Raw genomic sequence first — 26,673 nt, forward strand, 5'->3', positions numbered from 1 at the left:
AGTAGACCTGTAGAATGCTTAGAAGAGTACAAAAAAATATTTGCCATCACATTTCAAACCACCTGTGTGTTAATGTAGATACTGCTACTGTGCCACATGAATAAATGTGTGCATCGCCCTTATTTTTTTCTGCAGGCTGATGGAGACTAAATGTCTTTTTTTAAAGGGAGTTTAACATATTTTAAAATGCAGACATTAATCTAATGCATTAATATGGTCATATTAAAATATGCATTTTAACAGACATTACAGTATGATATGAAAAAGTTCACAAAGATAAGTAAAAGCAGGCATACATATATATTCTTTCATTGTGTTTCCATTTCTGTGTGTATGACTGAAACTCTCCAAACCTATCATCTCACTGTAAAAAGTTACTAATCAAATGAAACCTTTGTGCTACAGCTTCAGTGACTGAATTAAGATAATACATGTTACCAGAGTATTTCAGTTGTCACAAACACCTAAGTATATGTGGAGCATAGTATGCTTTTTTATTTCATGGTTGCATGTCTGTAGGTTGGGCTCATTGGATGTTAATTCTGTGGCTTGGTAGTTGGAAGACAACCAATTACACAATAACAGATGTGGCAAACAACATGTGTGTATGTCGAAACACATGCTTTTTGTATTACTCTGTTAGTTATGTTAGCGGGGAAATTTAGGACCCTGTGCTTCTATAAATATTTAAGTGTTTTCTTCTCTCTAAAATGATCACTGGATTTCCCCAAAGCCATGTCAAAGTGAGAAAAGTAATTATCACCTTACTTTCTACTTAGTAACGTCCATGTGTGTGGCATGACTTTGTAACACAATATTTGTTTGAAGTAGTCTAACATATATCTGTGTATAGGTTCAATGCACATTTATAGCTGTGTGAGGTCTTGCAAAACTAATATAGCCACTAAATCTGCTTGTGACTGTCATTGATTGATTTTCTGCATAGACTGTTTGCTCAGCTTACCCACGCTGCTCACATGCTCTACTCCTAACACACACATCCATGCATTAGCAGAGGAAAATAGATTAGCTTAACACAGGTAGAAATGCTTTGTGTTTTTGTTGTTGTTGTTGTTTCATACTGGCACTTCAGGGTATTCCAGGTTGTTAAAGGAACAGTACAGGTTTGGCACTACCAACACCAACTGTAGCAGTCAGAGAACACATTCAGGAATGACTTTTGTTGTGGTTAGTGATGTGCGGATCGATACTGAAATATCGATTCCTCCGATACCAGTCATTTATGTTCTAGAATCAATTCTCATATTAAAATATCGATATTTTAGTAATTTAGGGTAAATTTGAAGTTTATCATTAACAGGAACACAGTGGAAAGAAACTATATCATTCGGATTGTCTACATTGGAGGGAACTACTTCCTCTTCCGCCTTTCATAGTCATATGCGAAATATGGCTGTATAAATGTGTCGCATGCCCTTGGCGTGCGCACTCACAACAATGGCTGAGCGTAAATGGAGTCATTTGTGGATGTATTTTACCTCCACAAACAGCCGAGACGTGGTTTGTGATACATGTGGCAAGAAAGTAAGGTGTTGTGGCAACACCGCTAACCTCGTCAAACACCTCAGAGTAAATCATATCACAGAATATGACGCACGTATGTTGAGGCAAACTGAAGAGGAGGAGTGGACAGGGACAGGTGCTGTTAGGGCGAGAGGGCAGGCAGGAGCGCACAACTTTAGTTTTTTTATTTCTATATGATGAATTCTGCATTATTAAGTGATAAGAACAAGTAGTCTGATATCCTGTAATCATGATGACGCTATAATTTGAGAGACAATAAAAGATACAATAAATAAAATATGTTTTTGTACAAAGTATCGGTATCGGATCAGTATCGTCGATACCACCCTGAATTTTACTTGGTATCGGATCGGAAAGGAAATAAGTGGTATTGCACATCACTAGTTGTGGTTATGCAAAGTGAGGACTTTATAGATTTATTATCTTTTTGCTATTAATAAACACCCATGTGTTTCTTAAAAATAGATTTTGAGTCCATGAATAAACACCACTGCATGTTGTGAACGCATTCCCAAGGGAAGCAAAAGCCCATCAGTGATACTTTAGCAGTGTATTTAGCTATTTATTTTTGCATCACAGTGAAGAAGATGACTATGACAAAAAGTTGTATCACAGCACCAGGGGAATTGATGAATGTACCCCTAATTGTTATTAAGTATGCTAATTTTTGTACATCCCATACTTACTTGTTTATACCATGTCATTTGATTTTTATTTATCATGATGATTACCATAAATCACTGTTACTTTAAATGTCTCAAGTATACATCCTTCCCAAAACTGTAACTAAACTAAGACCTTCAATCTCCCACAAGTCACACGTTGTGAATTTTCCTCTAAATGTTGCTGATTGGCTTTTTTTTATACAGCTCGTGATTTTTCTTGTAGTTAATGATTGTGTCGAATCAGCAGATGCAGTCACCTTTTAGTCGCAAAAGATACAGATTTCTTTATTATTTATTATTATTTCTGTTTATTTACTTGAATTGCTCGTGATACAGCTATGTTGGCTGTCTTCTCAACATTTGCCTGTTGAACGCTGGTTTCTTTTCCAACAGATATTATCACCTCAGATAGTAAGAAATGGGTCACATATCTGTGTCAGTCTATCAAACCACTTTGCATACAATCATTCAGTATTTCTAGTTTGTAGAAAATTAAGCTTTTATATTGAGGCAAGAGCTGGTGGATGTTGTCTAAGCCTGTAATTCACAGATTCACACCCAATAATTTTTAGCTTGACAGATGTCTCACACACAGGCTAACTTTGTCATTAATGCTGGTTGTTCTGTTTAGTATGAATCTTGTATTCTCTAAATTATATGTCATGCTTTCATTACATAGAACTGTGTACACAATATGCATGTAAACATGCATACACACAAAAGCACAGCCTCTTTTATAACTTTTCATGCTAATGCTCAAGCAACAGGCCAGTCTGTTAAAGCATATGCCACTGTATATCCACTGACGGATGGATTAAGCAACATGAACATTTTTATTTTGATGTTAAGTTTGTCTTTAAGATGAAGATGTTACCAAAATCAGGATGGCATCAATAAATACAAAACAACAAACAAGCTTGGGAGAATATTTCCTTTTTTACAGTGATGGAATATCATGTTAATGGTAAATTAGAACAATCTTCTGATTACCAATAAAATGCACAATGATCAAGTAAAATTTTAAAATCTCGAAAATGTATATCCCTTGAGCAATAATGATAGTAACAGTTGATTTAGAATGGAAGGTTGTGTTTGATGGCTGAATTTAAAAACATGTTTAAAATGTTTCTATTTCTAAGTTTCGTGCTGACTTAATTTCATGCGAAGTGACTTACTTAGCACTGAAGGTAACTGTTTAGTCCAAATAGAGGTTTGCACATCTTTACTCAAATAGAAGCCAGGATGTGAGATTTCTGACGATACTGATGATTTTGAAGATTTGTGATGTGTGATATAGTAAGATAAAGACGGTGAAAAGTAAAGAGAGAAAAACAGAAATATCTTTCTAAAAAAAAATCATAAGTTCCTGTGGGTGTTGATGAAGAAAAGTGAGAAAAGGTTATCCCACCTTTTTTGGTGCATTACAAAACCTGAAAGAAGAAAAAAAGTGTTACTGAAATTGTTCTATGTTTCTCTGTGACTTGCAGATCTTTTTTAAGTTACCTTGCCTAATCATTAATTTGCAATTTACAGTAGGGCTGCTCGATTATGGCAAAAATGATAATCACGATTATTTTCACTGAAATTGAGATCTCGATTATTTGACGATATTTATTTAACAATAACAATGTATTGAATAATGGCTTTAAAGATGTCAAAAAATAATATAAAATAGTGTGCAAATACTGATAACAGTGCAAATGTTTGCAATATAAAAAATAAATGAAAAATGTAAACATCTATGTTTAGTGAACTTCAAAATACTGCATAATACTGGTTGTTCACTGTGTTAATTGAGCAGTGGTCTTTGGCGAGGAAAACGTTACCGCGTTTGTTATCTCCTTGTGTCTCTGGGAGCTGGTGGGATATTTATTCGCGTTGTACAGGGAATGGAATGGAAGTCTGTGAGGATGAAGCAGGTGTTGTCAAGAGTTTTTTCTCTATGTTCCTTCATTGTTTGATCGTATGTCACTTTGTGAGCGGTCTTCAAATGATTGAATAAATTTGTAGTGTTGCTCTGTGGTGCAGCTACGACACCGTAGCAAAGTTTACACACTATGTCTACTTGATCCACGCGATCCTCCGCGAACCCAAAATGTTTCCACACCACTTAAGTCGTTTTACCTCTCTTTTCAACCAACGGCATTCTTTCTTCAGCAGCCATTATCCTCTCCTCACCAAATAACTTCTGCTTAGCTTTCCGAGCTTCCCTCGGGTCCTCTTAATTGTTGTGACGCGTGTTCGAAGCGCAGAGAGGTGCGCTCGATTTGCCACACGGAGCAGCGCGAGAGGAGGAGCTAATAATCGGCTAAGTCATTTTTAATGATCGTTGAAAGCCCAGATCGTAATCACGATTAAAATTCGATTAATTGAACAGCCCTAATTTACAGTAGGTTCAGTGAGTTTCCTATAACAAGAAGCAGTAGGTTTGATCCTAAAAGGTTAAAAATAGAATCACTAAACTCAAAGTAAATGTAGTAGAGTTAGCTACATTTTATTCAAGCAGTATGAGGTTAGCTAGCAATAAATCAGAAATACAGCTATCATATAAAGCAGTGCGGGAAGTTAAGGTACTGTGTTACACATTATCTGTAATGATGACATTATATTCATAAAAATATTGATTTTCTAACACAAGTATTGTTTTTTGTTAACTACAGATACACTTTAAATAATCATTGAATGGTCACGTGAAAACTCATCATATGAAACTGAAGCATTTAACCGTGAGAATGCTTTCCTTTGGAAAATTAGATAAATAATTAAGACCATCTAAAACAAAGCAGGAAGCATTCATTATTAAATGTGGTTCCACCCAAGCATTACAAGGTTGTTGGAATCTAATTAGTTGCAACAATATAATATTTTCCCATGTTAAATTATTTTAATGACAAATATGCAATCATATTTATGGTGTACGACTACGGTTCATGACATCATTAAACAAAAAAGGCAATTATGAAAAAAAAACAGTGTTCGGTTCACTGGAATGACAGTTATTTTAAGATGCAAAAAATATGGTGACAAGCTCTGCGAAAGAGATGTAGCGTGTGCCTCTTTTCCTTGACTTCTAAACTACTCTCTTATTTCTTGATTTATTGATAGCTCTAATGTAGCTTCTACGTACTGTGTTTAAAGCCTAAGCCTCTGTCCTTTCCTCTGCTCTCGCCTCTTCAGAGCTTCTCTCAAGTCACCCACCGTCCTCCTGTTCTCTGCTCCCTTCTTCCCTACCCTTCATTAATTTTTAAAATGAAGAATAGAAGGCCCATTCATGATGTGTAATCTCCATGTTTTAATAATAGGATGGTTCACAACATACATTAATTTGCAACACACTCACATGCACATGCACACACACACTCACACGCAGCAGGACCCAAATTGCCTCCTTAAAATCAACTGTTCATAATGTGTGACTACACAATAGAAAAAAAGAACTAAAAATGGGAAAAAACTTAACTCAAATGTTAGATAAAGAGTATAACAGGAGAAGAAATGTTAAATATTTCCTTGTCACATGGTATCTTCAATGTTGACGACACATTTTTAAGCTATTTTTAAAAATGTCAAATTCAGCAAATATGATAGAAATTCAAAAATCATATTGAATATAATTAACATTGCATGATTTTGTCAGACGGTTCAATAAACTCTCCATTTTCAAAAAGTCTGAATTTTCTGGCAATTATTTCATGGTTCGGGCTTTAAAGGTATATGACTGCTGTCCTCATTTTATGTGACTTTAGTGTAGCTTTTAACACAATTGATTATGAAATCCTCATTTGCGGTCTGGATCACTGAGTAGCTTAACAAACACTAACAAAAGCCATCCATCCAGCCATACATTTCACCCCTCCAGTTTGTGGAAGCCTGGAGCCTACTAGCTGCCATAAGGCAGGTGAGGTAAACCCTAACACAGAGACAACCATTCACACTCATGTTCCCACCTATGGTCAGTTTAATCTAACCCCACTAACTGCATGTATTTGGATTGCTGGAGAAAGCCGGAGTACCTGGAGAGAACCCATACAGACACAGGGACAACAGGCACAGTCCACACAGAAAGGCCCTAGATTCAAAATTTTGGTTCTCTTGTACTGGGTGACCGCAATTTCTTAAAAGCTTAACGAACATCTAAAACTTCTTACCGTCTGTAACTTCACGTCCCACCTTACACTTTATGTCCCATTCTTAGATCCTCTACTGCCAAACTGTCAGATATCAAATGCGTCTTGGATAGAAAAACTGAGGATGCAGCTTTTGCTGTTCATACCGTCAATCTGTGGAACAGTTTAAAATGTCTAAATATTAGGGAAAACCTCAGAGTATTATGGAATCAAAGTCTACTGAAAATGTCACAAAACTCTTAAATACACACCTTCTTAATCTGGCATTTAATTACTGTTTCCACTTAATAATAATGCCACTTTGCTACAATAGTTGTCTGTGGATTAAGCCACATTTAGTCATCTGGTAGAAACAGAGCAAATGTAAATTTTGATCTTTATCAGTATCATATCAGCCTTCTGCGTCTGTTACTTCCAAGTTTACTTTCTTTCTAGATATTTCCTTGTTTGCGTTTTACAGGATTTTATGTATAATTTATTTTTATATATGGATTATCAGGTTTTTTATGCCTGCGAAGCCCTTTGAAGCTCTACAAGTAATACTGGGCTATACAAATGAATTGAATTGAAATAAAATGAATTCAATTATGTTTTCACCAATAAGCCACAATTTAAAAACATGTGGTAGATGAAAGCAATAGTACCTTGTTCATCGCTAAAAATGGACTGTCCTTGTAAGCTTGAATTCTGGGAATCATGTGGATGTCACTATGACGCACACTACTACATACACATTGTTGCAAAAGGGTGAGCTGTTTAGTGTAGGATGTAGATTAAACTGCTGCTTAGTCACAAGTGTCACAGAATATTTAAAGCAAAGATGGTCAGGTGTCCCATTTCCAAGCCAATTCCTCAAGCTCATCCCACGGGATCCCAGGGCATTCCCAGGCCAGATGGATATCTTTCATAGACCCTTGTGTTATCACCACAGTCAGATGCACTGAGAATGTCTTGTTCTTCAGTGATTGTGTTTATATTTATAAACATTCTGAAAATGCTTGCTGTTCAACAGCGAGTATATTATGTTAGACTATCATTCTAAAAAACACAAGACATACTCAGTCACTGAACAGGAAAACCCCTCCACTGACGATTAGAATCATGACCGTTAGGAGGTAATGTGATCTGAAAATAGGGAGTGGGGAAAGCGTCAGAGTGGGTGGATGGCTCGGGTCAAGGAATAGTTGTACAGTAGTTTAAAATGGTGTGGAAGACAAGCGATTGTCCTGCTGATACTCATGTCAGAAAGCACCTCTTTGTTTCATTCTGAAGGCGAGTTTAACTTTCTGTTCTTTCTATTGATTTATTTAATTCTTGCACAACACATAGATGCAAGGTTTTTCATCTGATGCTCACATGATTTAGCTATTACAATAAAAAATATCAGTTTTGTGATGACATGATGTTATGGCTAACTTGTGGGTAAGCACACAAACTGTTTGGTCAAAAGTCATGTTTTGCAAGGTTGGGGTTTAGGCTGATTCTTTGTTAAGGTTAAGGAAACTTAGTAATTACAGTTGCAATAATAAACAAGGCCGGAGAACAATTGTGGTCATACTTTAAAAATCAACAGTACTGACTGTTGGTTGGAAACAGGAAATGAACAGTGTGGTGAACTTTTTTTTTCTCATGACATTAGATACTACCACTGCCTGAATTGTTTTCTGAGATTTTTTTTTTTTTAAATAAATGAACTGCATCAGTAGCTCCATGGAGAACAAAATGACAAAGTAAATGTTAAGCAAATAACACATCTTTGTGTTTTTTAATGATAAAGACTGGGTGATGGCATCAACGTTTTATGTTACAGAAGTACTTTAGTATCCCCTCACTTATGAACAAGACCCTGAGATACTTAAACTGTTTGGGGCATTAACTTCTGCCCAACCCTGAGTGGGCACTCTACCATTCCACAGCTGAGAACCATGGCCTTAAACTCAGTGGTGCTAATTATTATTCCCACTACTTCACACTTGTCATCAATTGATGAGGCCAAAAGAACCACAAAATCCCTATAATCCAAAAAACACAGAGGATGATCCTGAGGCCATCAAATTGGAGATACTGTACTACTTGAGTGTGACTAGAAATCCTGTCGATGGAAGTCCACCTCGTGACAACAACAAATACGGCTAGCAATGCAAACCACACTGTCACTACGCTTGTTCAGCGATATGAATGCGGTTGCATACTCCATGACAGTTAGAGACATATAGGAACATCCTCTATTAGTGACGCTGAAAAGCTAGTTCATATATTAATTTTGGACTACTGTAATTCATTATAATCAGGATGTCTTTAAAACTCCCTGAAAAGCCTTCAGTTGACCCTAAATGCTGCAGGAAGAGTACTGAGGACCAGAAAGAGAGCATATTTCTTCATACTGGCTTCTCTTCAATTGCTTCCTGTTAAATCCAGACTTGAGTTTAATATCCTTCTCCTCACATACAAGATCTTGAATAATCAGGCCTCGTCTTATCTTAAAGACTTCATAGTACTGTATCACCGCGATAGAGCACTTCATTCTCAGGCTACGTCCACACTAGCCCAGATAGATCTGAAAAAGGCATTTTCGTCTGAAAACACTCCGTGTCCACACCATCATTTTCAGTCGTTTTCACAGAGTTGTGCGTCCACATTGAAACGGCCGAAAACGCTTGTGTTCCAGCACTGCGCATGCGTGAAAAGCAAGAAGATTTGACCTGCCTCATTTCTGTCTGCCGTTTATTTACTTTCCGGCTCTTTGAAACGTTGCGGCAAAATGTCAAGGAAAAGCACCGAGTTTTTTAAATGGACTAACAATGAGGTGGAGTTGTTGCTGCGAGTGACACAAAAGTACAAAGTTGCAAAAGTGAGTGAGAATTAAAGAATTTGAAGAAAAGCTATCTGGAGCATGTGCAAACTGATATTAATCTTTAATAGGGCTGTCACAAGTGTGAGCAAACAAAACAACTGCTGTATAATGCCCTCCGCTATCTTAGTTTAATTGGTCACATGACTGCATCATATGACTAACATGCGTCATCATTTTAGAAAGTCTCCATTTTCGCTGTCCACACTGCGACGCAAAAGCACCGTTTTGAAATGTATGCGTTTTCAAGAGCGTTTTCAAAATGCTGCATTTTCCATCAGCAAAAATGCCGCCTCAGTGTGGACGCGAGGCCAAAACGGAGAGAAAGCAATGTGTTTTCAAACGAAAACGCATTAGTGTGGACGTAGCCTCAGACTGCTGGTTTACTTGTGGTTCCCAGAGTATCTGAATGTAGAATGGGAAGCAGAGCCTTCAGCTTCCAGGTGCCTCTTCTGTGGAACCAGCTACAACTTCAGATTCGGGAGACACACTTTCTCTACTTTCCTTTTTGGTAATGCATATAGTTAGGGCTGGACTCCCTTAGTTACACTGCATTAGGTCGACACTGCTGGGGGCTTCCCATGATGCACTGGATGTTTATTCTTAACACTTCTCTTTTTCACTCATATGTGTTTATACACCTCTCTGCATTTAATCATTAGTTATTAATCATCTCTGGCTCTCTTCCGCGACATATCTTTGTCGTGTCTTCCTCCCCTCCCCCCAACTGCTCATAGCAGATGGATGCCCCCACCTGAGCCTGTTTCTGCCAGAGGTTTCTTCCTGTTTAAAGCAAGTTTTGCATTGTCACTTACCTGAGTGAAGTTGGCCCCCCCACCTTCTTCAAATCCAACAAAAGTGGTATCAAACGTTTGTGCTACGTTTGTGCTGGTTTGTGCTGCAAAAATTTTCGTTTGTGCCACTATCATTTTAAAGATATTAATAAAAATTTCTAGAGGTCATCAGAGGTCAACCAGCCCCCCCACATTAATGGAATCAAATAAAACTGGTGTCAATCAACTGTGCTACGTTTGTGCTGGTTTGTGCTGCTAAAATTGTCGTTTGTGCTGCTTCTGTTTTAAAGATATTAATGAAAATGTAAAGGTCAAAAGGTCAACCAGCCCCCCCACATTACCCAAATCAAACAAATTTGATGACAAACGTTTGTGCTACGTTTGTGCTGGTTTGTGCTGCAAAGATTTTCATTTGTGCTGCTATCATTTTAAAGATATTAATAAAAAATCCTAGAGGTCATCAGAGGTCAACCAGCCCCCCCACATTACCCAAATCAAAGAAAAATGATGTCAAACATTTGTGCTACGTTTGTGCTGGTTTGTGCTGGTTTGTGCTGCAAAATTTTTTGTTTGTGCTGCTATCATTTCAAAAATATTAATAAAATAATGTCCTGATGCGTGCTCAATAATCTAGGGAAGTAAATTCCAAAAGGTTGATTCTGTTCATCCGGACATTTTCAGTGGAAGGAACGTTTTGACTTCTTCAGTCTCAGCTGACTGCAGGTTTCCCCAACCTTATAAACAGTACATTTGCATAGTGAAGGAAACTAGCACCACTGAATGAACAATGGGCTGGGGGGTTAATTCCATGATTGTTAGTATGCAAATTCTTATGACCATTGATCAACGACTACTAATCGAAGACACAGATTCTCGAATGGCCATGAGTACCATTCACAGAGAGTTGGGGAATGGCTGCAATCACAGCATTGTAAGATGGCGAAAGATGTACCCTTGGGCCCCCCTTCTCGATTCAGAGATGGTCAGCATCCTGACAGCCTGATGGACAAAACTGTTTCTCAGTCTGCGGGTTCTGGCCCGGTGGCTCTTCAGTATCCTTCCTGATGGCAGCAAACTGAAGAAGCTGTTGAAGGGATGAGTGGAGTCACCTGTAATGGAGAGGACCTTCCGGATGAGGCAGGCGCAGTAGATCTCCTGGGGAGGGAGGCAAGAGAGGTCCCCACAATCCTCTCTGCTGCTCTCAATACCCGTTGTCATTTTTTTCCTGCAGGACCCAGTGCAGGAGTCATACCACACAGTGATGCAGTTGGTGAGGATACTCTTAATGGTGCCTCTGTAGAAGGTGCTCATAATGGGGGTTGAATCTCTTGTCATGGATCAGCAGAGTGAAGAGACTGGGCTGGCTGACCTCTGATGACCTCTAGAAATTTTTATTAATATCTTTAAAATGTTAGCGGCACAAACGAAAATTTTTGCAGCACAAACCAGCACAAATGTAGCACAAACGTTTGATACCACTTTTGTTGGATTTGAAGTAGGTGGGGGGGGCAACTTCACTCAGGTAATATAAAGTACCTTGTGGCAACTGTTGTAGTAATTTGGTGCTGTATAAGAAAAACTGAAGTGAACTGAGTTAAATGCAAATGATATCAAGTCACATTGCACAGTCAAGAGGGTAATGTGCATTAAGGCCAAAAATTTCAGCAAAGAAAACAAATAAAAGAAACCACTCTGAGTATATTAATAATATGTGAAAATATTGTAGGTCAAATTTGATGCTTCATGCAATTGTACTTTGTGCCTAAATCTAAAGCACTTTGTGATCTCAGCCAACTGCAGAATTCTGCATAAATATCCCACATGCTGCTTCAACGGTGATCTACCTGACCAATGGCACCCCCACTGTAACAGCAGAACAAAACAGTGACAGTGATAACAATTATTATCACAGCTGTCTTCTCCTAATCCCTCCTGCTTCTATCTGCCTTTATCTTCACATCAATATCTCACGCTCCCTCCTTACTTCAGCCTTACTCACCATCTCTCTGTCCTTTGTTTGTTTCTCCTGCATGTGTCTCTCTCTGAAGACCCCCTGGTACAGCAGATAGGTTCTCTATCTCTTTGCTCTCAGCTGGACAGAGAAAACATCAACGCTTCACTGAGCTTCAAGAAAACCCTCTCCTCCATGTTTCCCTCCACCCCTGCATTTCTTGGTTTCTCCTCCTCCACCTCCCCTGATCTCTCTTATAGGTTGTCACAGTGAGAGATGGCAGACAAGTACCCCTGCTGTGGTTACAATCCTCACCAAGGGTCCCTTTTTCTCCTCACACTCCCACTCTCTGTGTGGCTCTCATATGCTCACCAAGTGAGCGTAGTCTGCACATGGCGACCCAGAGGAAGAACACCTTTTCAATATCATATAATAACAAAGTTAAATAATATTCAAAGAAATCAAGACATGCACTTATTTAAGAAAGTCTAATTACCCAGGTACTAAGATCCATCACTTTCGAATTCCTTTGTTACCACAATACAACAAGGGTGAACAGAATTTTGTTGCTGGGTGCACGGCACTAACAAATGACATTACAAATTTCACAACCAACATATATTTCCATATTTATATAGGCTAAAAATCATGCTGTCAGCAGTTTTTATATGAGCAATTTTTTCAGTAGAAAGAAAGTGAAATGTCCACAACACAATCCATAGAATGTACGGAATGCATCTCTGTTTGTAAATGTTACTTTAAAGAACTGGATAAGTGATAAAAATTCAAGTTGTAATACTGTTATTGGTAATTCTGAATACTTCCATGATTACCTGATTTTAGGTTTTCCCTTATTTTCCCTTGTACACTTACCTGTTTAAAACTGTGTTTCTCTGTCACTCTCATCTTGTTGTCCTCTCATGTCTACAGCAGTCATATTCAATCTGAGTATAAGCACGGGAGTAGTAGAGTAGGTAGCAACAGCTCAAAGGGAGTGCAAAGAAAAGCAAGCAAGAAGATGAAAATGTTGACATGGACACCTCATTGTGATGGCTAATGTACAGTATGTCCCAATATTCATTACATGCTACTCTCTCCTCACTCCCTTGACCGCTCAACCTGGGTGGGATTTAAATTAAATGGTGTGTGCAGGTATGCGTGAGTGAGAGAGACAGCGTGAGGAAGAGAAAGAGAATCAAATCGCTGCCTTGTAAAGTCCTTATTAAAGTTTCTGCTTCATTACACAAGAGCATTTGCACAGACTCATGCCTGAGTAACTTTGAGACATAAGGCTGCAGATACTAGAGTTGTGTATCTGTATTTCCATGTCAACAAATGTAGTGCACTTGTTTGTCAGCAGACTTGGGTGTGCTGCTTTTTGATTTTAAAGTGCCAAGAAACAGAAGGGTCCTGCTTTTACACATCTGATACCATTCTAGCTAACAGTTCAGTGAGCACAAGTCATTTACCTGGCAGTATATCAGGACTTTTATTTCAAGTAGCAGATTAAAGTGATTGTTTTTACTCCTTTGTGTTTTTATGTTGATGACACCTTTCAGCACATGACCATAGCCACAAGGTGAATTGTATTGGTTGACCAATACTGTTATTTATATGCAACAAATATAGGTTGCAATTTGATCTTTTCAGACTTTCTTCTCTAGTAAATCTTGTGTTAGAAACCTTTAACCCACCACATGCCTATATACTAATACTGAAGAGGCAAAGAGTCATGTGATAGTCATGATACAATCAACCAGGCAGCAAAGAGTTGTAAGTGTTTACTGTTGGCAACTGAGTCAAGCTTTTCAGTACAGGAATTTGGTCCTGGTTAAAATGAAGCAAATCAAATCCTGTAAGCTATTTAGAGCTACATGAACAAATTTAGTTAGATTCCCTGGTAAAAGCAACCACACAGACGTGAATGTTTAAACAGATCTAATCTGAGGTTTCGTGCATGTGATAGAACACCATATGCCCCAGAAACTTACAAATCCAATTTATCGGATACCTTTGTATATTTATAGCAGGAATGGCCCCAATTTATCCACTCTGCTACACAGAACTCAGTCATCTCATAAAACCGTTTCCAGATTAAATATCTAAAGTAGCCTTAAAAATCTAAACTAAAGGTAAGGTGACCGAAATGTTACCTTTTTTCTTTTTTCTTTTTTTTTTGTAAGCCATGCGTGTCTTCATAAATCTATTTCTAAGGAAAAAAAATCATTTGTGGGCTTTAAAAAAATAAAATAAAATCTGACATGATAAGCAATCATAACTGTAATTAACACTGTCCTTTTCTCAGCACACTTCCTTTTCACAACTAATTACTCACAGTGAAGTTTGCTGAAGCTAATTGGTTGTTATGTTTTTAAATAAGAACACGGCGCTATGAACCAAGTGTTCTGATTAGAAGACTGAAGACTTCTAAATTCAGAGATTGGTCTTATTAACCCACATAAATCAAACATGCTGGTTCGACAGCTGAAACATACAACCCTTATTTTCTTTTTCTTTTTACAGTTTATTTGAGTCTGAATCACCTATTGTATCTTGAATTCCTAACAGCGATGGACACCATGCATTTTACTGTATGTTGAATCTATTAGGATCAAATACATGAAAGCTTACTTTTACTTCAGTTTACAAAAGAATTTTTGGTGCGTTTGTTTAATAATTATAGCCAGATTGATTTTGTTCCAACTGCTAACAAACAACAAAATATTACTCCAATATGTTATTCTGACTAATCCTATATCATCAAAAAAAATGCTGTTTAAATATTAGCATTTATTTCTTAATCTAACACTGCAGCTCAGTAATAATATAATAATAGTGGTGTAATAAGCTGAAACAGGAAGTATAAACGTTGTAATAGCAAGTTATTTCTACTTAATTACAAATGTAATATTCAAGAACATAAATTGGGATAATATATGGAAACAAGAGCATGTCTTTAAGGCAAAACCACATCGTAACAGTATAGCAATGGGAACACTATAAAAACCTGCTAGCAATAAAACAGTAACACCTGTGAATTATAATTTTTATATACTGGCTAAAAGTCAAAATAACCTCATAATAATAAATTCACATTCACTTTAAGACATTATAAGTTTACTAACACCAAATTATAATGCTGAAATCAGTCCTACCATAAATCTAGGGATGGGAATCAAGAACCGGTTCTTGTAGAAAACCGGTTCCAATTCCTTGGAATGATTAGTCGGCCGCCCATCGATCCCACTTATCGGTTCTTGCACTCCCGCTACAATCAGCTGATTCCTATAGCTTGTAGGTTTATATTGTTAATTGGTAATTATGAGACAATGTGTTTCAGATCATTTTGCAGAGTAACATGAAAGTAACATAACGAGTAGCATAATGAATGCTTTTCTCCTGGGTGTAATTAATAAGTAACATACTGCATTACTTTTTAAAAAAGGGTTCTGTGTGATGCATGCATGTAACTGATTTGCTTTAATTTAATGTCTTTGATATGCTGCTTAGAGATGTTGGTGACTCTCAAAAGTGGAGTCAATGAAAATCGATAAGGAATCGAATCGATAAGTGATATTGATAATGGAATCGGAATTGCTAAATTCTTATAAATTCCCATCCCGACTTTTATCCCCAGCATTCAGTGTAAATATTACGCTCTGGCGTATTACTGGGAAACACCCATGTGCAGTGACTACATATCAAAGCTTTAAAATGCAGAAGTGGCTGTTTCTATCCAATTCCAACTGAATAAGTATCACCTCATTGACCTCAAGATTCACAACAGGATACTGTAACATTTTGATTTGCCTAGTCATGAAATAAAGGCTTTATTTTACTAATTTCACCAGAAATTAGTAAAAACACAAACCAGAAACACAAAGCTCAAAAACAAAAGTCTAAAATTAGACCAGAATATTACTAAATCCATAACCAAACCACAAAATCCAGACTATGGCACTATGGTCACTGTTGTATTAGATTGTATGTGTCATACAAACCATGGATCTATAAGAGTGATGACAGTTGAAGCAGGTATTTAAACACTGGCTTGTGAAGTATATGACATAAAGAAAACCCTTCAGGTTTACCTTCATTCTGTCTTAAGAAAAGCTCCAGCAAGACCTTTCTATTGCACTGTGAGTAAGCAGTAGGCAAAGGTCTGACTATTCGAGACTATAGATTCAGATACTGAAAAGCTGACCTTTGAGAAACACAAGGTTTTGGCAGAACACAAACAATAGAGAAAAACATGCTGTGTGGAATAGCGGACCTTGTGTGGTTAAGATAGGAAGCAAGCACTTATACGGAGGTTACTGCAAATTTCACCCTCGTCTTTCCCAAAACATCTGATGATCCTAAAAATAAACATACATATCCATAGAAAAAGCTTTATCAGTTGTAAAACACCTGAGAACATAATTAAGATACAAGTCTGGCACATGCTAAATCACAGTATAGCTCACTAAGATTTCTGCCTATGGTGATACACTATATGTTTTCACAAACTGTAGAAAGAAGGGTTAGTGCATTTATGTGTTTTGGGGTTAAGCAGTATGATTCCCTCCCAAAGCCAGTTGGAGAGAAAAATAGAATTGATACATAGACATATGAGGGCATAGAAATTCATCAGGGAAAAGAGCAAGGAAAAAGTGGGTGAGAGAGACAAAATGAGAGCTTTCCATTCTCTGTGTAGTACCTTTAAATCTCTTATTGCACTCCTCCTCCATGCTGGTAAATTATTCAGAGCTGCTGATTTATCACCTCCAACAACAACACAGATATAATAGTTGTGTGTCTTAATGGGCGCTCCACTGTACAAGAGCTTCCCGAGCAGTGGAGACTTTTAAAGCAATGCAGCTTAATGCAGTTTAGCAGGGGAATGGCCACAGAAAGTGTTGACCCAGCCAGTATTATAGAGAAGCAAAGGCTAAGACCAAATAACTTTCATCATGTTTGTTGTGGTTTGTTTGTATCTGTCAACACTAAAACAGTACTTTAGTCAAAAAAATGTAGAACGCTGAATTTTTTGGAGACTGCACAGTGTGCCAAATTTGAATATCAAATGGATCTGTCAAACGGTTAAGAAAAATGTGCACCGCTGCTTTTGGTTGACTATCATCAACTGGAAAAGTTCAGTAGTTATGCCAGGAGAGTAATGTTACCCAGCGATGAACCACATGTTTGACTGCGAGACTAACAGCACCACCACAAAAGACTGCAATGGTTAAACTTGGATACTGGATTTTGAACACTAGCATTAGTGGTTTGCTTCTGAAAGAGTCATGGTATTCACAGTAGAACCACCAAGGGGGTCAATTTGAACCTCTTGGCATTTTAAAAAATTGTATAAGTCAGCTAAAATAAAACCCCGATCATCTCATATTTCCTGACTTGCTTAAAATGGTTTTGCTAATCAAATACTGAATTTTGGGATGTGCAGAATAAAAAAAAACAGGAAAAAAAGATTACCTAGAACTACTGAAGACGTCATTTTGAACTCATAGAAATTAATATAGAACCACTGCTGCCGCATGCCAAGTTGCTTAGCAACAAGATTGTATATACACATTTTGACCTGAATGTATAGGTATATGTGATAGGTAAGTAAATATATAGGGGACTGGAATTAGATGATTGACGAATAATTACTGCTCGACTAAGGATGGGATTTTGAGTCATAGCAGAGCGGGGAGTGTGAGACTGGGCTGGTTGCTGGCTGTTCTGAGCTGTGGGGGAACCAAAGCTGAACTTAAAAGGGAGTCCAGAATGTGGTGAACTAATCAGAGCAAATAAAGAGTGAAATCAAAAGCAGAATAGCCAAATGGGTTTCAGCACTGAGCAGGAGAGCTTAGGATGTGAAGCTGAAGATTGATGTCTGATTTAGACTTCTGCAGGGAGACCTATGAGAGACCTATGCAAGTGGCCAATGTCATTGTCCACATTTATGCTTGTGTGTGGTTATATGTTAATTACCATGTGGTCATGTCCAGTTGTTTTGTATGTGATGCCATTTTTCTGGAGGCAAACCTATTTGTCCTTCAAGTTTTTCCTCTTCTTTGTCTATTCCGTCACATCCATTTCAGTAGTAATATTGTTCCAGGAATCTGCTGACATTTGTGAGTTCTCATATCTACGCTATTACTATTGCTTCTATGCCATGAAAAAATAGCTAGAAATGCACATGAGAAATAAACAATACAGAACTTGTCGATCACAAAAGAGCCAGAGTTTAGTTATATTTCTCAGAAGGTGTATGTCGGGGTATGTCGAAGGTTACGATGTAGGGTTAAAACAGATTTTTGGTTTCAACGTAAGTTAAACCATAGATTTCCTTTTGAGGCAGAGCAGTGTGGACGCTGAATGAGAGGCTGCAGGTATGCTGATTGTTTCGTAATGTTCTTCCATAATAACTAAAATTTTTTAGATATCTTAGCTATTATGTTATTTGTTGTACCCTGTGTTTATTAGTTTTTCCTAATGTGTATTTTAATTTTACAATGTTGAATGAAATGACCCAAATCATAAGTAAAACAAATAAACGCCCTAAGAATTCATCTTAAATGCTTGTTTTGTCTAATCATAGTTTAAGTTTGAAAAGAATAGATGAAAATGTACACCTTCACTTCTTCGAGAAATGATGTCCAAGCCATTACTGCTGATGTTGTGGTTGTTGTAGCAGTTCTAGTGTTAAAATCACAGCTGGCTTAATTTTATTTTGGCTGTAACTATAAGGAAGCATTCATAGGCAACAGTGTACCTCAAAAGAGAATTAACTTGAGCCTTAAAATTTTTTAAAGTGGTTCAAGAATAGCTCCCTATTATATCAGTGTTTAAAATTTAGGTTTAGCCTTTGCCTTATTGTTGCAAACACTCCCTTTGTCTCTGCTACAGATAACTGATGGTGTTGACTGACAATATTTTACAGTATGGTGAGATGAAGTTCTAATGGAGTCTGCATGATGTATATTTTTCAGAAATGTTAGGATTTTTAACGGAAGGTCAGTTGGAAATCTTAAGACTTTTGAAGCCTTGAGCTCAAAACCTTTTTTTTTTTCTATATTCATACTTTCTATATTCAAGGTATTCAAGCAAAAGCTCAACCAGGGCCTCAAAACTACCCTTTTCAGAGGTATTCAGTGGTTATAGAGGATATTGTCCTTGTGCTGCACTTTAATGTCCTGGTTCTGTGTGCCTTATTCTCAGCTTTTTCCGACTAGACTATTTACTATCCATTCTCACATGTACTCATATTCTATCTCCCACTCATCAGCTAAATAGCATCCACTGACTGAGTCTGGGATGAGGGTTACGGTGCGTTCACACCGAACGCGATAGAGGCGGCCAGAGCGTTAGGTTTACATGTAAAGTCAATGGAAAGAGCGCGATGACACGCGATTGCGCGTCCGGCGAAAATTCAGAAGCAGATTTGCGTCGCGAAAACGCCAAAACGCCTGAAACGCGCATCAGTGTAGCGCGTCTGGCACGTTTGACTCGCGAAGAAAACCACGCGTGTCAGATGTTGTGTTGCATTTTGTGCACACGCGCGTATCGCGCCAACCGCTCGAGTTGGAAAATCTGAACTCCGGCGTCAAATCGCGCCGCGACAACCAATCAGGAGCCTGGTGACGTGGCTGTAACTAGGTCAAAGGGGCAGATCCAGCCAAAGCCCTTCATTCGTCATTCAGTATGGAGGAAAAGCTCATCAGTGCCGTGGCTAATCATCCAGAGCTATATGATGCTAGCTGCTACTTCTACCGAGACAGGAATAAAAAGGACCGAGCTTGGAGGCACATAAGTGAGGAGATTGGGCAACCTGGTAAGTTCATTCATTCTTCTTTTTAATTTTCAGACTGACCCGATGAAGCCGCGCAAAAGCTAGCAAGCCCGCCTACTGTCCCGTTATTTTCCCACTGATGTACAAATACCTTTCCGCTAACAAGATAAGAGGACATCTGCAGCACAACACATCTGGCACAACTTCCTCCCACATTCCTCCCACATTTCCGATTCACGCGCGTGAAAAGATGCAATTTTGCGGTGCGATGGATTTTTCTTGGACACGCGTTGAGGTGCGAATGTGCACGCGTCAAATTAGGGGCGTTTGGGGCGTTTTCGCTCGCGCCTATCACGTTCGGTGTGAACGCACCGTTAGGGTTAAAATTTCTGTAGGCTTTATCAAGAAAACAACTCAAATGGGTTGTCCTATCATTTATGGGTGAAAGACAAAGCAGAAGCAGGTGGTGGTGATGAAGTCTTTGTCACACTCTTAAAAGCCATCACAGTCTTCCAGTTGTGGCTAAAACAGGACATTTCCATTAATTTTAAAAATTGTAGAATATGCATAAAAATCTCAAGTCATTTTTATGCATTTAATGAAAAGAAACGTTGAAGTTAAGACTGGCTGGATGTGGTATGGATTTGGATATTTTGACTTGTAGTCCTTGACCAAAAAAAGTGCATTTGTTTTCTAAAATAAATAAATAAAATCTTATTTTCTTCATACATTCTTACAGCTGAGCAGGCGGAAGTCTGTACAGGCAGCTTCCCCCCTTTCCAGGAACAAAAGGTCACTAAAACAATTCCCCTTCCATTGCCATTTCAGTCCCATCATTTTTTTTTAATTGTTATTATTATCTGTAGGACTTTAGTTTGGTCAGGTGGGTGGACAGTAACACCACTGCAGGGGTGGCTATTTTGACAAGAGGATTATCCATTAACTGCAGCCAACTTTTAAGCCTCTTTCCAATTCTTATCTGCGTTGTGTCCTAAAAAGATAATCACTTAATTAAATATTGATGATATTTCAAACCGGAAGCTGGCAGCCTGGCTTCTGCTAGGGCAGAATGGTTAGATCAGTATTTACGGAATCATAGCTGGTGTTTAAAAGAGCAGACAGAAAGTGAAACATTTGACAAAGATGACAAAAAAAAGAAAAAAAAAACAGCTAGTTAAAGTAAGAGAAAATATTAATAAAAAGAGTTTAAAGCCACTGGCAGACTTATTGAGAGCTCTTAAAATCAAATGATTAATTCACAACTGTGTATATATGGCTTCTGCTCTGTATCATATCCTGTCATACATTTTTCATACAGCAGTAATACCACGATGGGACGATTGGCTTTCCCCCTGTGGACACATGGGAGCTCTTTGGTCCATTAAAGTGTGTGTGTGTGTGTGTGTGTGTGTGTTGTGCATTCGTATGAATCTGTGTGTAAATTGGAAAAGGATATTTGCTTTTAGGAAGGAAATCCAAGGAGAGGAATGTGCATGGTGCAGAATAAGTAAAAATAAAATAAATAATTACACACATAGAAAGCAAGACAGCAAAAGATGACTAACAGTACATATACACACCACATACACCCACACAGAATAAGTCCATTTCCATCTGGTGATGTTTACTTTAGCAAGTGAGAGCGTCTGCTTCTGCAAGAACGGAGGCAAATGGAGGCCGAAATGAACGACAGAGGAACAGTGATATGGAAGAGAGGGATGAAGCAACAGATTGATGGAAAAGTGAATATTCATCTGGTAGAAATCTTCCGATTACATGCCTGGTTAGATTTCATCGCCCCCATAGGTATTTTGCACAGTGAGTTTGTCTGTATGCCTCCCCATCTCTGTAAGTAGGAACTCAAGTGATTTCAGCAAAAGACAGCTTCTACTTGGGGAATATGTGGATGCTTTGAAAATAATATGGGGAGTTTAGATCATCTGGTCACAACATCAGACTGCAACATTATCTCTTGCTTGCACATTTTCAGATAGAGTCACAAGTACATATTTTACAGGATACTCACAGACTGAATGCACATAAAAAATGTGTGAAAATGAGAAGCTACAATATAAAATACACTTTATTGGCACTGAATGTCATTTTGGTAGATTTCAGTAGCATTTTTTAAATTATATTCATCACTCTGAACATGCACGCAGAACTCAGTACATCCAAGACATCCTGTTTCTTAATTATTCTTGATGCTGCTGATTGTTAACTGGCTGTATGTGAGTATTCATCAAGACTTTATATCACTCTTACTTATATTCATACTGTAGATGGCTGCTTCGCTAACTTCCTTTCCCTAGCTGCACAAAAACATCTGGATTAATAAGAGTTTGGACAGCAGTGATGTCTTTACCTTTATGTTGCATTACTTCTCTCTCAATCCCAGCTGTAAAAAACACTTTACAGGCTCGGTATACAAATGAGAAATCTATATTTTGGAGATTTGTACAAAAAATGTACTTCTAGTTCAAGTACAAAGAATCACAATGCCCATAAAAATGATGTAGTTAGAGTTTTAACAACAAAAGTCCAAATTGAAACATTTTTGGTCTACAAGATCTGGCTTTTGACACGTTACAAGGTTGGAATGGAATAAAATATCAATATGGCAATATACTGTATTGGCTTTCTCTTGTCATACATTTTTAATAAACTGCCAAATATCTATATTTTTATTTATACATCCAGGCACTCTAAAAGGATTCTCAAATCAATGTGACTTATCAGAGTCACTACTCCATGACTTGGTAGGGTCCCCTTGCTAGTAGTTTCTATTAAACTTGTGTTCATTTACCTGTCTTCAGTGGATCAGCAAAGCAACTATTACAGTAGGCCTGGCTGCACTGTTTATTCTATGCCAAAGGAGTTTTACCCAGTGCACCCCACTGCTATCCCAATTGGCACATGATAGATCTCTCAGTGTGCCAGGTGCTTTCGCTGACATGGCTAAGTTACAGTAAACATAGACATTGAATCAGCTGTGTTGTTGCTCACATTGTAAGAATGTTGTACTTCCACTACTACTGCTGGAGTTGGTGGCATAGTTCCTACTATGATTAATACAGTCTGCGAGGCACGCAGTATTTAAGTGCCAACCAAATGGCCTGTGCAAAATTTTCAGTATCTAGCTGTCATTTTTAACACTTTTGTAATAAAGATGTCCAATAAGCTTCCATACAATGCTAAGAATAGCATTTAGAATAGGAGCAGAGCCTAAAATAAGTCAGCATTTATATCCCCTACCCATTAAAAATAGCTTTTAAAAAATAGTGGAGCAACAACAGAGAAATGGTAAGAACAAGGAATGAGATTACACAGGCTAACAAGACAATATTATGAGGAAGAAGCAGGATAAAAGGTTGTTCCCTTAAAGATAAGGAAAGCTCATTGCAAAATCACATAACAGTCAATGGTACTTGCAATGCACAATGCAGAGAAAACGTATCTGGATGCTAATGATGGCACCTGATTTTAGATGTAAGATGATGTTTTTCATGTGAGTGGAATATCAAATCCAATACTCACACAACAGTCACACACACATGCACATGTATTGTATGAAACCCACACAAACACCCCACCCTACCTTCAAGACAATGCTACAAGCAAAACACTGGATAAAAGCTTGCTTTTATGAAGATAAGGAACCAGCTGAGAGCACAGCAAGATAAAAGGCTATGGAAGATAACAGCTGTGTAATATGTGTGTCAATTTCTTAATGGAAGCTATGACTCATCGGGGTTGGGCAGTGAGGGATTTACATGCAACAGGATAATATGAACCCGATTACCAAAAATACTGAAGCTGTAATCTGTTACAGTTACTGAAATAAACCCAGCAATCAGATTAGAATTATTTGTTGTGACATTTGTTTGATAATATTTGGTTGTATTAATGATTCATCAGGGTTGGGAGAGCAGCGGGTTGTATGTGACAGGATTTTAAATAATCTCTTGCAAAAAACAGCTTTAAAGACACATGACTGACATGCTTTGATGAGTAACAAATCTCCTGTTATAATTTTGTTGTAACCCAGCTGCCGAGGTGTTTAATTACAAAAGCTCATGTATATTAAAGGGCAGCTTAAGTGCTAATCATTTAGATAATGTAGCCAGTTTTTCCGTAGGGTTCATTAATCTTTATTTTTATTTTATTTTAATTTTTTTTTTAGAAATGTCCAAACAAGTACCAGAAGAATTGCTGCATCTCCTTCACAGAAAGACAATTGTTGCACGAAAAACAAAATAGTTAAATTCTAACAGCATGCTATGATCATTTTCCACCCTTCAGAGTTGTTATTGTTGCAGACTGAGCAAATTTGTAATTTTGTATCACCGCACTCTCCTTTATGCAACATGTCAGTGTCAGTCCAATCTACATCTTTGGACTATGTGTTCTGGGAGCCCAGTGGCATTGAGACCAGAGCTGTAAACAGCATTAGTGACATTATATGGTCGCTGCATACACTTTCACACAGCCGAGAAGCCATAAAAATAATCTTGAAAAAGCTGTTGACAGCTGCTATAATAGTGCTAGTTATCATGCAAGTGGTCCATGAAAGTAGCAATCCAAGTGACTGCATTTATCTGACAGAAAACAAATTGAAAGACAAAACAATAACAGACGAAGAACAATAACAATACCTACTGTAATATGAAACGAGACTGGAAAGGAGGGAGAAAAAGATGGTATAATATTAGCACTAAAGTATTGGACTTCACTTAATCCCCATCATGTGTTAATGTCACTGTGATAGTGTTGGGCACTGCATTTACCTCCCACTCATACATTGCACAGACAGACAGGGCTAAGAGCAGATGCTGCTGCTATGAAGATAGATCACAGTGGGCGCACCGTTTCCTTCCTGCGCGCCGTGATGCTGGGGTATCCAGACACCGTGTGTGTGTGTGTGTGTGTGTGTGTGTGTGTGTGTGTGGGTGTGTGTGTGTGGGTGTGTGTGTGTGAGAAAGAGAAAGTAAAAAGAAAGCCCAGAATGTTGAGTGTCTTCTTTTGCAGCTATATACATGTGTATTGTACAGTAGTTGGATTTTTTGTTGTTGTCTCTTTGTTTTTTCTTTCTCATGCACAGCTATATGACAATTTACTAATAAATTATAGCTGCATGTGAATGTCCTACAAATGTGTCTGCCTGGCTGTGCCCTATTGATCAGCCAGACTGCACCTGTGGCTCCGGATGGATGACCCTCTATTAGGCTGTCTGAATCCCAATAAAGAACATCTCAGCATAGAAATAGTGTGCTGGGCCTGAGGTGCTGCAAACTTAAAGGTCTGGCTTTTACTTGATGCCATATAAAGACAGAAATGACAGAATGTTACAAAATCCTTCAGTCATGTCAATTGCTTTTGACTAAACACCTTGATAGAGAGAAATGTTACCGTAAAAATGTTGTCCATATATTTTCAAACAACCCCCCCAAAAAGTTGTCTCGATCATGTAATTTTTCTCTTTGAATATTTTATTTTACACACACAGTTTTTAAATAATCTTGAATGTTTTAGGAATGATTACTGCTTTAAAACTATTTGGGAGATGATTACTATTGCTAGTTTCATTACCTTAATGTGTCACAATATTGTCATCCTGTACACCAAAAACAACATCATGTAACTTTTTATCTTTTACTTACTATTTGATATTCTATGTACTGTTTACTGTACTGTGTAAAGTGTGTTATTTAGCTTTTGCTCTGTTATGCACTGTCTCAGTGGCCACTGGTATTGATTCTATGAGACTCTGAAAAAACTGGGGGGAAGAACACCTGCATCATTTTACTCTTCATCAAACTCTTCAGTGACCCCTTGCCCCTTAGGGCACGATCTTCATGAAATCTCCTTGACAGGGATGGCAACTTCATATATTCTACAAAAACCAGTACACTTTTTTTGGGAGTAGTTTCAACTCAATTCTTAAAATCACACCTCCTTTTTTATTCTTATCCTCCCCACTCGTCTGATTTTAGTGTTTCTATTTGGGTGTTTCTGTCAACCTATTACTCTTGTGCACAATGAAAGGATTTGAGGATTTGATAAAGGACTTGATAAAGTACTTTTTTAAATATTATGTGGAGTCACTCTGAGCCATAAACACAAAAAATAACAATAGAGAAGTGAGGAAATGAGAGAAAGCAAGAAAAAGAGCTACACCAAGAACCCAAGAATTTCTATTTGGACTAAATTACATGAAACATCCTCACCGTGCTGAAAATACCCACATACTGAAGAGCTAAACAGATAGGAATTGTAACCACACCTACAGAGAACTAATGTGCTAGCCCAGCTCTCCCACTAGTGAGTAGTGCCCATGCATGTATTCACATTTATATTTTTCCTGTCTTGCACCTTTAAAATTATGTTATATTAATTTCTCTCTACCAGGTTTCCATTTTTCCACAAATGGAATTTCCAGGACATAAAAGACTCATGACTCTTGCATACTGCACATTAGGGGTCAAATTTATTATATACAAGGTATATAATAAATACTGTGGAGGTCAGAGTGTGGGACAGAGGAGCAAAAATTACAAAAGAAAACAAATGGAGCTAACAAGATAAGACTTGACTTTGACAAACATGAAGGCAGATGTTAAGATAAAGTTGGGAGAATGAAGTACTGAGGAAAAACTGATGGAGAGAAGTGAAGTAAGGGAGAACATAGATAAGAGAAAAAATATTACAGTAAGAAAATATAATAGCACCTTATTTCAGATTTACGGTATCTGGCCCTATAATAAGATGTGGTTTTATGGGACACATCACAGTGTGCTTTTGCAACACCTCTTTCCAGTTCATAACAAAAACAGTCCATTCGCCTCCTAAATGCATGTGTTATAAATTTATATCTTGAATCTGCAAGGTTTGAACTTCCAATGATCAAATCAATCAGTGAACACAGTGAAAAAATATATCTAGACTATAATCATATGCTAGTGT

This window comes from Pelmatolapia mariae, linkage group LG13 (genome assembly GCF_036321145.2).
Source record: "Pelmatolapia mariae isolate MD_Pm_ZW linkage group LG13, Pm_UMD_F_2, whole genome shotgun sequence".
Taxonomy (NCBI): domain Eukaryota; kingdom Metazoa; phylum Chordata; class Actinopteri; order Cichliformes; family Cichlidae; genus Pelmatolapia; species Pelmatolapia mariae.